At 37.5% G+C, this 15323-nt stretch overlaps 1 protein-coding gene across 1 annotated transcript in view; it reads left to right on the top strand.

The window, feature by feature from the left end:
• The window catches only part of LOC130907293 (nuclear receptor coactivator 7), a 59686-nt gene that overhangs the window by 513 nt on the left and 43850 nt on the right, over positions 1-15323 (top strand). The gene's annotated exons all lie outside the window — the stretch shown is intronic.

Genomic DNA, 15323 nt, shown 5'->3' with positions numbered 1-15323 from the left:
AGAGGAGGAGTGAAAGACTTGCAGCGATCAAGATCTCTCTCCCTCTCTTTTTGTCTTTACCTCTCTCGTTTTCCCTAAAATTTACATTTTAAAATAGGGATTTTTATTAGAAAAATACCGGGTTTTGAGGGGTTTATCAGGGCTAAAATGGTTTAAAGAATTGGGTTGATTTGAAGAATAAACATAACTAACGACAAACTGAACATTTTACATATTTTCAATATGTACAAAAATATTAACGTCTTTTGTTTATTCATCTGTGGATTATCTTTTATTTAAAAAAAAACAACATGCCAATTATTATTATGCATACACCTGTAATTATTACTAAAATGATCTTTCAAAGCAATCACATCCCATTGTAAATCTTGTCGAAGCTTATTAGCTGTAATGTCAGTCATGATATTGCTGATTGTATACATAATGAAATCTTCTTCAAATACATTAACCTGCCTGAGCTTGTCTGTTGACTTGACAACCATGTAGACGTCCACATTTTTCATGTTTTAACTCAAAACTTTGAAAAAATGCAGGGGCGGATCTACATAAATATCAATTGGGTGGTGAGAGGGGGGGCAGGAACTTTTTGAGTGTGGCAAATATTTCATGATATTGTAATACATCGGTTTTTTGGACAATGATACAATATTCTGCAATGATTTGATGCAAGGGCCTTCGATTGATTTAATGCAAAATTATGAAGACAATTAACCCAAAGCAATTAAAAAAAAAAAAAAAATAATCAGTCAATTGATATGTATATTTTTTTTGATGAAACATCCAATTTTTTTTAATGATTTTTTTTTCAAATGGCATATCGCAATAATAATCATTTTGATCAAATTACATTCAGTTATGCTTAACAAATCAATATATTTATCCACATTAATTCATTTTTACGATACATATTAAATCAGAGTTTGCTAAGAAATTGCATCTTGACACTATACAAAAAGGCACAAATAACAATTACAATCTGGTATAAAGAACCTTCATTACGCATAGTGCTGCAACGATTAATTGATTAAATCGAGTAACTTGATAAAAAAGCTTTGAATCAAATTTTGCTGCATTGAGGATTTGTTTGATTAGAGTGGCATTGCATTGGTTTCAAATGGTTTGTTTTGAAAGTGTTGCATTTAGTTTTATTGAATTGGGTGGATACACTGCCTTCTAGTGGCAACAGTGAATATGCCATAATTCGTCTAACATGGCTAAATCCAGCTGCTCCCTGTTAAGACCAACATAAGGTATGTTTTTGCTTGAGCCAATATTTGTATGTTTATGCATTCGTTATTTAGTTTAGAGGTTTAATCGTCATTTTTTTGTGGGAAGATGTGTTCGAACGATTTGTTAAGAGCTTTTTTTTTTTTTTTTTTTTTTTTTTTTAACAAAACAAGCATTTCATGGCATTTAACCATTTCTTGCCAAATGTATCACATTTGATACACTTAGAATTTCATGATTTTAAGACTAATTCAGAATTTTGAAATACCCCCCCCACACACACAAAAAAAAACTACTGGTTCAATGAGACCAAAAAAAAAACAGGATTTAGCAAGGGTTATAGATATTAGAGCGCTTATTACATGTATTTTTTTTTCTTTTTTACAAATTTGAAAAAAAAGGTTTCATGAAGACCTTATTTTTCAAATTTTGTGATTCTCTGACAATTGCTTCATATTGCAGGCATTAAAGGGTTAAGCTAGCGAACTTTTGCTATGAAAGTTAGCTAATTGTTTTTTTGTTGAACAGAAATCTTAATTTATTCATAATATATATACACATGCACAGTTATAAATATATTTGACCGTTTGAGGCTAAGCTCAGGTATTTTTATTTTTAAATGCATTTATTGCTCATGTGAAATGAAAGTACAATCTGGACCGTTTGAAGAAACACTCGGGAATTTTATTTTGTATTTGCATTTAATCTTTTGAAAGTGTAATCTTAGCAAGCCAATATAAATGTTAATGCAGGCACAAACACTTGTCTCTGTTTTACATCTACTAAAATTTATTCTACAACGCAATAAATGTTCGTAGTCCGATCACTCGATTATTCGAACTAACTAATCGGGAGATTAATCGATTACCTAAATAATCAATAGCTGCGGCCCTAATTCCGTACAATCCAAACACAAACAAAAAAGGAAGTGGTGGTAATTGTGAAATTGACTGGAGCTTTTTTTGTTCTTCATCGGTGCCAACCGGGGTGGCAGTTGCCTCCCCATGCCACCCTGGTGGATCCGCCTCTGGACAAATGGCCTTAGAGATTTTTCATTCTAATGCAATATATATGTTTTTTTTTTCAACTCAGTGCCAGTAAGATACGCGTCTTAGACGTCTATTTTCGTCAATGGCAACCAATGAGTAAACGCCGTTCCTCCACTTAAGCACTCTTCAGTGCAACTCTCATATGATGTGATCTGTAAGAAAATAGGTGAAAAGTTTAAAAAAATATTCCAGAGCTCATCCTCATCTTGTGTTATTGTACAGTACGTGTGTTTGCACATGCCAGGCTGTATCACTGACACAGGCCAGAGCACACCGAGACTCTGTTTACGTGGTGTCTGACTTCCGAGTTTTTTGAGATGACAACTGTACTTTGCGTTGGTTTGGCTTCAATTTTAAAAGTTGTTTTGTGCTAATGAACTCTTTCCCTGCCATTTATTTGGCTCTTTCCATCCTTCTACTTGAATTCAAATGAGTTTATCAAGAGTAGACGTGCAATCCATTTGAACTGGGAGGGTGGCAGCGAATGAACGTTTGTTCTAATCGCAGCCAATGACGTAAAAAGTCAAATTTCAACCAATACACATGAACGTTAGTATGAGTCAGTACCGATTTATTTTGCATTGATCATTTAGCCATTAATTAATTAGGTTCATATTCATGAGAAAAGTAGCCCTGTTCCCTGTTCACATAATCTGTTTAGTCTTATTAACGTCCCATCCCCAGCAAAAAATGTACATACAAGTTGTGCTGTTACAGTGGTATGAAAAAGTACCGGATTCTTTTGTAATTTCTCACATTTCTCCATGAAATCACCATCAAATGTGATCTGATCTTGGTCAAAATCACACAGGTGAAAAAATAGTGTATGCTTTAACTAAAACCACCCAAACAATCATAGGTTTTCCTTTTTTGATGAGGATAGTATGCAATCAATGACAGAAGGGGGGGAAATAAGTAAGTAAACCATCAAATTTAATATATTTGTGGCCCCCCCACCCCCCCGCTCACAGCAATAACTTCTACCAGACGCTTCCTGTAGCTGCAGATCAGTCTGGCACATCGATCAGGACTAATCTTCTCGACAAAACTGCTGTAGTTCAGTCAGATTCCTGGGATGTCTGGCATGAATCGCTGTCTTTAGGTCATGCCACAGCATCTCAATGGGGTTCGAGTCTGGACTTTGACTTGGCCGCTCCAGAACGTGTATTTTGTTCTTCTGAAACCATTCTGAAGTTGATTTACTTCTGTGTTTTGGATCATTGTCTTGCTGCAGCATCCATCTTGCCTTGCACAGCCAGACTGTTCTACCTGTATTTTTCAAACACTGAGAGAAAATTCTGGGGACCAGCCCATTAACGGCCTCTCGAGCAGGTACAAAATCAATCGACAAATCAGATTAGTTTATTTGCGTGACCTGTTCTTAACGAGCAAAGTCACTCTTGCGCGTCGGAAGTCGTCTCAACAACAACACAGATGGTGAACAGGAGAGCCGAGAATGTGTTCCAATCCACGGTAAAATCAGTTTTAAATGACCAAAAACATATCGACACGAGTCATTGACAACAGTCTGTCTCGCGTTAGCCATGTTGAATAAACTCCGCTCTCGTCGTTTTACTAACGTCACGTCTGCCCGTCGCTGATTGGTCCACTCTGCTGTCTGTTTGCTGTGGCCTGGTAATTGTATCTGCTGAATGGTGGCCAGACTCAATAGCTGGAACAGCAGTGAGTCTGGTGTACCAGGCAAGCATCCATCCTCTTTGTAGCTGCAACTGTCTGACATACGGCTTCAGGTTTTTCTGCAAAACATCCTGATAAACTTTTGAATTCATTTTTCCACTAATGATTGCAAGTTGTCCAGGCCCCGAGGCAGCAAAACAGCCCCAAATCATGATGCTCCCTTCACCATGATTCACAGTTGGGGATAAGGCGTTGATGTTGGTGAGCTGTTCCATTTTTCCTCCACGCATGAAGTTGTGTGTTACTCCCAAACGATTCAACTTTGGTTTCATTAGTCCACAAAATATTTTGCCAAAACTTCTGTGGCGTGTCCAGGTGCCTTTTTGCGAACATGAAACGAGCAATATTGGTTTTTTTTATAGACAGCAGTGGCTTCCTCCGTGGAGTTCTCCCATTAACACAAGCAGTGGCTTCCTCCGTGGAGTTCTCCCATTAACACCATTCTTGGCCATAGTTTTACATATAGTTGATGTGTGCGCAAAAATATTGGACTTTGTCAGTGATTTATGTAAGTCTTTAGCAGACACTTTAGGGTTCTTTTTGACCTCTCTGAGTATTCTGCGCTGAACTCTTTGGGTCATCTTTGTCACCTTGGGTGAGGAGCAACAGTGCCAAACTCTACCCATTTGTAGACAACTTCTCTGACTGTCGATGGATGAACATACAGACTTTTAGAGATGGTTTTGTATCCTTTCCCAGCTTTATACAAATCAACAATCCGTGTTCGCAGGTCTTCAGACAGCTCTTTTGACCGAGCCATGATGCATAAGATGAGAGAAGCATCAGTGCCAAATTCTATCCATTTCTAGACAACTTCTCTGACTGTCGATTGATGAACATCCAGACTTTTAGAGATGGTTTTGTATCCTTTCCCAGCTTTATACAAATCAACAATCCTTGATTGCAGGTCTTCAGACAGTTCTTTTGACCGAGCCATGATGCACATCAGGCAATGTTTCTCATCAAGACATTCCCAGGTGTGTGTTTTATAATGGGCAGGGCATCTTTAAACCACTCATCATCGATTGAAAAATATTTGGTAAAAATTGGTTTCAATTGCTCTTTAAGTCTCCTTAGGCAGAGGGTTCACTTTATAATTTTCCCCCCTCCTGTCATTGTTTTCATGGTATCCTCATTAAAATATGAAAACCTATCAATGTTTGGGTGGTTATAGTTAAAGCAGACACTAGGGTTGTTCCGATCATGTTTTTTTGCTCCCGATCCGATCCCGATCGTTTTAGTTTGAGTATCTGCCGATCCCGATATTTCCCGATCCGATTGCTTTTTTTTTTTTTTTTTGCTCCCGATTCAATTCCAATCATTCCCGATAATTTTTCCCGTTCACATACATTTTTGCAGTGCATTAAGAAAAAAATGAATAAAACTCGGACGAATATATACATTCAACATACAGTACATAAGTACTGTATTTGTCATTGTTACTTTGTATATTGTGACTAAATATTGCCATCTAGTGTATTTGTTGAGCTTTCAGTAAATGATACTGTAGCCATTTAACTGTTCTGCCCAAATGCATGATGGGAAGTGCACCGATGACTGTGCTTAGTGGTACCAATTGATATATCTTCTCTGCGTTGGGAAAAAACATAGGGTGTTAAGAAAAGATCAATTACTACCTTTCTTCCCCACATTGCTTCCCACGATATTTCTAATCGTAGGGAGAGAGATTGTAAGGCTTTAGCCAATTTAAAAAAATGCTCCAAAGGCTGCCAAAATTCACTCTGCTCACTTTACGCTGCCTTTTAGCTCTATATGTAGGTAAAACGGCGACATTACAGAGTGAACACGACAATGCGTGAGTGGGTCGTGCAGCGCATGCGTTAATTGCGTTCAATATTTTCACGTGATAATTTTTTTTTTTAATTAATTACCGCTGTTAACGGGATAAATTTGATAACCCTACCTTAAGCCTAAACTAAAGACTCTGGATGAGTGCAACATATTATGTCTGTAACGTTAAATACAATTAGAAAACGATTTAATTAAAAAATATATATATTTAAAAAAGGCAAGTCCGATATTTTTTTGCCGATTCCGATACTTTGAAAATGACGTGATCGGACCCGATCGATCGGGACATCTCTAGCAGACACTGTATTTTCATCTGTGTGATTTTCAAAAACATAAAATCACATTTGATGGGGATTTTATGCGGAAATGTGAGAAATTCCGAAAGGTTCAGATACTTTTTCATAACACTGTACATCGTCCCTACCAATGTTGAGACCAAACTTACGCCCTTGATGATGGTATTTTCTCTCGTTACTGTGTTATTTAGTCCAAGCTTGGTATCGGTCGACGTCAATCCATTGATTTTTTTGTTTAATGTCCCTCACGTTTCCTAAATTTCAAAGAGTTTTGGTTTTCGCTTTAGTCATCTTTCAAAAAAAAAAAAAAAAAGACTAGACATCTATCACCGTCAATGTGAGTTAAAATACGTTGAGGAAAAAACAAATTGCTGCTATGTTGCTTTGGTGTCAAAGTTGAGCCGCCGGATCAACAACATGAGTCACATGACGTCTACACACGGAGTTAATATTGATTAGCACTGTTTTATCATTACCACTGAGCGGTGTGCCGATGATTGTCTAATCAGATTAGCTGTGCAGAAAATGGGTGAGGTCAGCATTGGATGTAAAATGAGGATTTTAAGAAGGATTTATGCTGATGTAGCCAAATGACACGAGATGCGTCAATTCGCGAATGGCTTTTCCTGCGTCTCCATGTGATGGCTTCTTCCTGGAGCCAGGAGACTACTAATGTGTGTGCGGGAAAGTGGGAAGAGGGGCCAAAGTAAGCGACTGACCCCCACATGATTGAGTCTCTGGCCCAGCCAAGACGGGGACAGTTTTCCTGGTGCCTGTATTCACATACTTTGTGACTTGCATTTCCTGAACGCTTCAAAAACATACCTTGACCCTGAAGGATGTCATGGCAAAAAACATTTATTCATTATGAGCAGAGTTGCAAACTGGGAGGAGGGTTTTATATGTGATCAACCAATCAGGGGATGGAAAAATGCTGATTGAACAGTTTCATTTACTGGACTGTCTCAGAAAATTAGAATACACAATATTCTAATTTTTTGAGACAGTCCTGTGTATATATACAGGACTGTCTCAGGAAATTAGAATACACAATATTCTAATTTCCTGAGACAGTCAGGATGTTGTCCTGAGACAGTCAGGAAATTAGAATATTGTGTATTCTAATTTCCTGAGACAGTCCTGTATATATACACAGGACTGTCTCAAAAAATTAGAATATTGTGTATTCTAATTTTCTGAGACAGTCCAGTATAGTGTATGATCGTGCTATCGCAATGTTACCATTTTAAAAATGCATTTTTGTTTAAATAAACTATAGTGAGTTTAAAAAATTGCACTTTTTCAGCAATTTTTACGCAAGATTACAAATTAAATTAGTAAAATTATAAAATTACAGATCAATATTATTAGTTACTTTATACTTTTAAACATCGTTACCACTGTATACAGTATATGAACTCATTGGCTGCCATTGACAAAATTGATTGGACGTCGATCGTCGTCAATGGAAACGGACTACTTACAAAAATTAATTTATAAACTGCTGTTTATACTTTACCCAGTCTATTTTTATCCAGTGAATGAGTAAAAGGAAAAAAAATCAGTTAGAAGCGTTTTTCAGTCAATTCTAGGTGAGATTAAAAATGAGATTAATTACCCGTATTTTTCGGACTATAAATCGCACCTGAGTATAAATCGCACCGGCTATAAAATGCCCAATGAAGAGAAAAAAAACATATATAAGTCGCACCGGAGTATAAGTCGCATTTTTGGGTGAAATTTACGTGATAAAATCCAGGACATATAACAGATATTTTATCCTGTAAGGCAATTTAAAATAAAAATGCCATGTAGAACAACATGCTGTATAAGTGTACAGTATGATAATGTAACATGATGCATGAACAACAAAATGCAAACCTGGCCGGGATGTTAACGTAACATAGCTATTAAGAGTTATTCAGATAACTATAGCATAAAGAACATGCTAACAAGTTTACCAAACCATCAGTTTCACTCCAAAACACCAAAATAACATGTGAAATGATATAATAATGTGTTAATAATTTCACACATAAGTCGCTCCGGAGTATAAATCGCACCCCCAGCCAAACTATGAAAAGAACTGCGACTTATAGTCCAAAAAATACGGTAGATTAATACATAAAAAATAATTATTGGTCAGTAATGCATACATTAAAATACATATTTTTAATTCAGATTAAAAATTTGATCAATGTGATGGGAAAAAAATAACAACGATGAATTAATCTAATTAATCTCATTTTTAATCTCACCTAAAAATTGCAGCAAAACACCTTCAATTTGAAGTAATTTTTATCTCTTTTTAACTCATTAGCTGCCATTAGCTTTTTTAACTCATTAGCTGCCATTGTCAGTGATAGAAATTAGTGTTGCAGCGATACCATTTTTTGACCCCGATACCCATACCGGGCTGTGCAGTATCGGCCAATACCAATACCATTCCGATACCACTCTGTCTGAAATTTATATATGTATCTATATACAGTGCTGGCCAAAAGTATTGGCACCCCTGCAATTCCGTCAGATAATGTTCACTTTCTCCCATAAAATGATTGCAATTACAAATGCTTTGGTAGTGATATCTTCATTTATTTTGATTGTACCGACAAAATCACAATCAAAAAAGAGAATGAAAACAAAAATTAAATCATTATCATTTTACACAAAACTCCAAAAATGAGCCGGACAAAAGTATTGGCACCGTCAGCCTAATACTTGGTAGCACAACCTTTAAACAGAATAACTGTGAACAACCGCTTCTGGTATCCATCAATGAGATTCTTTACAATGCTCTGCTGGAATTTTAGACCAATCTTCTTTGGCCAACTGCCCCAGGTCTCTGAGCTATGAAAGGTGCCATTTTCAGATCTCTCCACGGGTGTTCTGTGGAATTCAGGTCTGGACTCATTGCTGGTGACTTTAGAAGTCTCCAGTGCTTTCTCTCAAACCATTTTCTAGTGCTTTTTGAAGTGTGTTTTGGGTCGTTGTCCTGCTGGATGATCCATGACCTCTGATGGAGACCCAGCTTCGTCACACTGGGCCCTACATTATGCTGCAAAATTTGTTGGTAGTCTTCAGACTTCAAAATGCCATGCACACGGTCAAGCAGTCCAGTGCCAGATGCAGCAAAGCAATCCCAAAACATCAGGGAACCTCCACCATGTTTGACTGTGAGGACTGTGTTCTTTTCTTTGAAGGCCTCGTTTTTTTTCCGGTAAACTCTATTTTATGTCTCTAGGTCAGAAGTGGGGTCTTCCTCGGTATCCTACCAAAGAGTCACTTTTCATTCAGATGCCAACGGATAGTACGGGTTGACACTGTTGTACCCTTGGACTGCAGGACAGCTTGAACTTGTTTGGATGTTAGTTGAGGTGCTTTATCCACAATCTCTCGTCGATTTTTCTTTTCCGTCCACATCTAGGGAGGTTAGCCACAGTGCCATGGGCTTTACTCCTATTAATCACACTGCGCACAGTAGACACAGGAACATTCATGTTTTTGGAGATGGACTTGTAGCCTTGAGATTGCCCATGCTTCCTCACAATTTTGCTTCTCAAGTCCTCAGATAGTTCTTTGGTCTTCTTTCCTTTCTCCATGCTTAATGTGGTACACACAAGGACACAGGACAGAGGATGGGTCAACTTTAATCCATTTTAACTGGCTGCACGTGTGATTTAGTTATTGCCACCACCTGTTATGTGCCACAGGTAAGTAACAGGTGCTTTTAACTACACAAATTAGAGAAGCATCACATGATTTTTCAAAAAGTGCCAATGCTTTTGTCCGGCCAATTTTTGGAGTTTTGTGTTAAATGATAATGATTTTTTTTTTTTTGTTCTATTCTTTTTTGTGTTTTTCATTGCAAGTAAAACTAGCCCTGCAAGCAGGACTGAACGGGCCCTCGGGAGTCCTGTGTTGATTTCTCCAATTTCTTTACGGTGATTTTTTGGGGGGGGTCATTAGGTTTTTTTTCCCTTTGGGGAGGAGTTGGTCTCGTAAAAAAGGCCATTTCCTGTTCCCAGCAGGGGGCGCCAGGCCTAATGGTTGATATTTCAATGAAGTCGAGTTCAGGCTGGAATACATCCCGCACATGCCAAATATGAAAAAGATTGAACGTTGTAAGGGGAAGTTATTGGTCATTTTCTGAATTTTGTGTTTTGTCAAAAAAAGGCCGACTTTGGCACGATGAAAAATACATCGTATCGTTTTTCTCCTACAGATGAAGTAGCAGAGTGTGAACCCTAAGCCCCAACCCTAAACCCTAACACCAAAAAAAACGCCCCGCACAGGACAGCCCGTGAATGAAAACTCACCATTTTGATATGTGCAAATTTGAGTGAGTTTTCGAGCATGTTCAGAACTTCAAATTGGCCATTTTCATTTGCCCTGAAGACTCCCTAACCCTAAACCCTAACCCTAATCCCCAAATAAGCCCGACTTTGGTACTCCGCCCAGGTCAGGCCTGTGAATGGAAATTCACCATTTTGATAACTTTCATATGTCTCATGAAGAGTCTCACCAATTTTGAGGAGGATCCAACTAACTGCCTCGGCGCAATGGTCTCAAACGTGCACCCTGGTTTTCGACAAAAATGGCATGTTTTTCAACATTCAATCCAAAACACCCGATTTCCTGTTGGGTTTGGAATATGGGGGTCTAGTTAACAGCCAATCAAACATGCGTTTGAGGGAACAAAATGGACGGGCACATTCAGCAAGTGAAAAGGGGTAAATGTAAGATAATTTTAATTTGATAACATTGTCATTTAACTCTGCCATTGGCTGCCATTGACGGTCATTCAAATACAATCCATATGAACTCGGAGGTCTTACATTGAAAGACGATGTTTCACTGCTATTGACGGTAATAGGTGTCCAATCATATTGGCTGGGAAAACATCTATACATACTGACAGATGTACCTAATTTAGTGACCATTTCCTGTGTTATTCTAAGGTATCTTCATGTTATTCTTGCGGATTACGTATGTTTGAGCAGCTAAGGTCACAAAGTCACACCGACGAGACGCCAATTCACGATTCTTTCCCAAGTAGTGTGTTTCCGGAGCAATAATTAACTCCTGGGTCGACAGTTCTCGAGCGTTGAACTGGACCGACCGTCCTCGCCGTTTTGGAGAGCAGGGCAAACATGTCGTGCCAGACACTCGATTACGGGTGATAAGAAGGAAATGATTCAACTTGTGCATTGGTTCTACGTTCAGTGTTGAACACTGGCGCCGCAATAATGTGTATTTGTATGTCGTCGCATGTTTGTTCCTCAGGCCTTGGCTCGCGAGCGGACTTTGGCCGCTGCTTATCAACCGGAGAGAACCAAGGAGCTCTCTGGATGTCTTTTAGTGCTAAAAATACAACAGCTGCAGCCCGCAAGAACACAGCGTTAAATGCAACGAGGGGTTTGAGCAGTATTACAAGCAAATATTTCGAAAAAAGTGCAGTCGTACTAGAAATGAAAGTGGATGTATTGACTTTTTATCTGGATCAGCATTCATTTTTTGAAGTTGACATAAAATACAATTGAGTAATTGGTACAGTGGTATGAAAAAGTATCTGAAGCTTTTGGTATTTCTCACATTTCTGCATAAAATCACCATCAAATGTGATATGAGCTTTGTTAAAATCACACAGATGAAAAAAACTGCATTAAATAAAACCACCTAAGCATTTATAGCAGGGGTCCCCAAAATATGGCCCGCGGGCCGGATACGGCCCACCTCCACATTTGGTCCGGCCCCCTGAATTAAAAAAAAAAAGTTTTTTTTTTTTTCTTTTTTCAATAGTGTTATTCATTTCCTGGCTTTTTTCTGTGAAGAACCCAGAGAGGGTTATTTGGTTATTATCTATTCAATTAATAGTGTTATTATTATTATATTATATTTAGGGCTGTCAAACGATTAAAATTTTTAATCGAGTTAATTACAGCTTAAAAATTAATTAATCGTAATTAATCGCAATTAATCGCAATTCAAACCATCTATATAATATGCCATATTTTTCTGTAAATTATTTTTGGAATTGAAAGATAAGACACAAGATGGATATATATATGTTCAACATGCGGTACATAAGGACTGTATTTGTTTATTATAACAATAAATCAACAAGATGGCATTAACATTATTAACAATATTCTGTTAAAGTGATCCATAGATAGAAAGACTTGTAGTTCTTAAAAGATAAAATGTTAGTACAAGTTACTGAAATGTTATATTAAAACCCCTCTTAATGTTTTCGTTTTAATAAAATTTGTAAAATTTTCAATCAAAAAATAAACTAGTAGCCCGCTGTTGATGTCAATAATTACTTACACTATAAAATCAGTCGCACCCAAGCGCCAGCAGAGGGCAGCAAAACTCCGCAAAACACAATTAACAAGTGGGCCTTTCACTCTACTGTCATTTAAATCTGTCTGAGCTGGGCAAGTGCGTTAATTGCGTCAAATATTTTATCGTGATTAATTTTAAAAATTAATTAACGCCCGTTAACGCGATAATTTTGACAGCCCTAATTATATCATATTCTATTTAGGGCTGTCAAACGATTAAAATTTTTAATTGAGTTAATTACACCTTAAAAATTAATTAATCATAATTAATCGCAATTCAAACCATCAATAAAATATGCCATATTCTTCTGTAAATTATTGTTGGAATGGAAAGATAAGACACAAGATGGATATATACATTCAACATACGGTACATAAGGACTATTTGTTTATTATAACAATAAATCAATGCTGAAGCCCATAAAATCAGTTGCACCCAAGCGCCAGCAGAGGGCGACAAAACTCCAAAAAACACAAGTAACAAGTGGACGTTGCACTGTGCTGTCATTCTAATCTGTTTGAGAGGGGCATGTGCGTTAATTGCATCAAATGTTTTAACGTGATTAATTTTTAAAAAAAATAATTACTGCACGTTAACGCAATAATTTTGACAGCCCTAATTGTATTATATTATATTATATTATATTATTTACTTTTGTTCCATGAAGACTCCAGAAAGGGTTGTTTGATTGTGGCTTTCTGAAAAACAATACATTTTTACATTTAGGCACTCCTGCAATCATCACACCTTTTCCGTTACAAACTGACCCCGGCCCCTCATCAGAGAAGGGTAAAGTTATGTGGGCCTCACAGGAAAAAGTTTAGGGACCCCTGATTTATAGGGTTTCATATTATAATGAGGATAGTATGCAAACAACGACAGAAGGGGGAAAAAAATTGTAATTGAACCATCACATTTAATATTTTGTGGCCCACACTTTGGCAGCAATAACATCAACCAGACGCTTCCTGTAGCTGCAGATCAGTCCAGCACATCGATCAGGACTGGCCCATTCTCGACAAAAGTTCAGTCAGATTCCTGGGATGTCTGGCATGAATCGCTGTTTTTAGGTCATGCCACAGCATCTCAATGGGGTTCAAGTCTGGACATTGACTTGGCCACTCCAGAATGTGTATTTTGTTCTTCTGAAACCATTCTGAAGTTGATTTATTCTGTGTTTTGGATCATTGTCTTGTTGCAGCATCCATCCTCTTTTTAGTTTTAACCGTCTGACTGACGGCCTCAGGGTTTCCTGCAATACATTCTGATAAACTTTTGAATTCATTCTTCCACTAATGATTGCAAGTTGTCCAGGCCCTGAGGCAGCAAAACAGCCCCAAATCATGATGCTCCCTTCACCATGCTTCACGGTGTGGATGAGGTGTTGATGTTGGTGAGCTGTTCCATTTTTCCTCCAAGCATGACGTTGTGTCCTCCCCAAATGTCCCCGATTCCATTCAAGCATATGGAAGTCAATGCCATGGACGTCCAAATTGTCTCCCAAACACTTCAACTTTGATTACATCAGGCCACAAAATATTTTTTTCAAAAGTTCTGTGGAGTGTCCAAGTGCCTTTTTGCGAACATTCAACTAGCAACAATGTTTTTTTGTTTTTTTTAAGACAGCAGTGGTTTCCTCCGTGGAGTTCTCCCATGAACACAATTTTTGGCCATAGTTTTACATATAGTTGATGTGTGCGAAGAGATACTGGACTGTTCCAGTGATTTCTGTATGTCTTTAGCAGACACTCTAGGGTTCTTTTTACCTCTCTGAGTATTCTGCGCCGAACTCTTGGCGTCATCTTTGGTGGACGGCCACTCCTTGGGAGAGAAGCAACAGTGCCAAATTCTCTCCATTTGTAGACAACTTCTCTGACTGTCGATTGATGAACATCCAGACTTTTAGAGATGATTTTGTATCCTTTCCCAGCTTTATACAAATCAACAATCTTTGATCGCAGGTCTTTAGACAGCTCTTATGACCGAGCCATGATGCACATCAGAAAATGCTTCTCATCAAGACATTTCTTACCAGGTATGTGTTTTATAGTGGGCAGGGCAGCTTTAAACCACTTTTCAGTGATTGGGCACACACCTATCTTAAATTGTTTGGTGAAAATTGGTTTCAATTGCTCTTTAATTCTCCTTAGGCGGAGGGTTCACCTACTTATTTTTCCCCTTTCTGTCATTGTTTGCATGCTGTTTTCATGAAAATATGAAAAACCACCCAAACATTTATAGGTTTAGTTAAAGCACTGTTTTTTCATCTGTGTGATTTTGACAAAGATCAGATCACATTTGATGGTGATTTTATGCAGAAATGTGAGAAATTCCAAAAGGTTCCGATACTTTTTCATACTGTATTTGAAAGATTAAATTAACACATTTGATAGTATTTACTGTATATAATTCACAGAGCATGTGTTGTGGTAGTTAGTAAAAAAAAAGAATATTTAATTTTGAAAACATCCATTTAAAGCAATAAACGTTCAAACCCCCCACACCCTACGTGTGATACATGAGTTTTTGTTTCAAAATAATTTTTTTTTTAAAAATGCTGTTTTTTTTTAAATGAAATTTACACAAAGAAAATATTTCATCAAGTTTTTTAGGACGGTTACCAATTTTGGGACACTATCAGTAAATATAAACAAATCAAATAATTCTTTTTTTTTTTCCCCAGCTACGTACGTAGTATATAAAAGTACAAAGAAAATTTGCTTTTTGAATGGCAATTTTGTAGGTGCATACTAAAACACTCAAAATTACAGTAGACAGTCAAATGCAGTGCGGCAGTGTGACACATCCGAGGGGAACTCCGTTTGTTTGCCCACAAAGGAGCAATTGAGGGTAACGTTCAGGTTAGGTAAAGGTGAGATGACATCATCACAAC

This window comes from Corythoichthys intestinalis, chromosome 19, assembly GCF_030265065.1.
Source record: "Corythoichthys intestinalis isolate RoL2023-P3 chromosome 19, ASM3026506v1, whole genome shotgun sequence".
Lineage (NCBI taxonomy): Eukaryota > Metazoa > Chordata > Actinopteri > Syngnathiformes > Syngnathidae > Corythoichthys > Corythoichthys intestinalis.
This window is presented reverse-complemented; position numbering and strand designations above follow the sequence as displayed.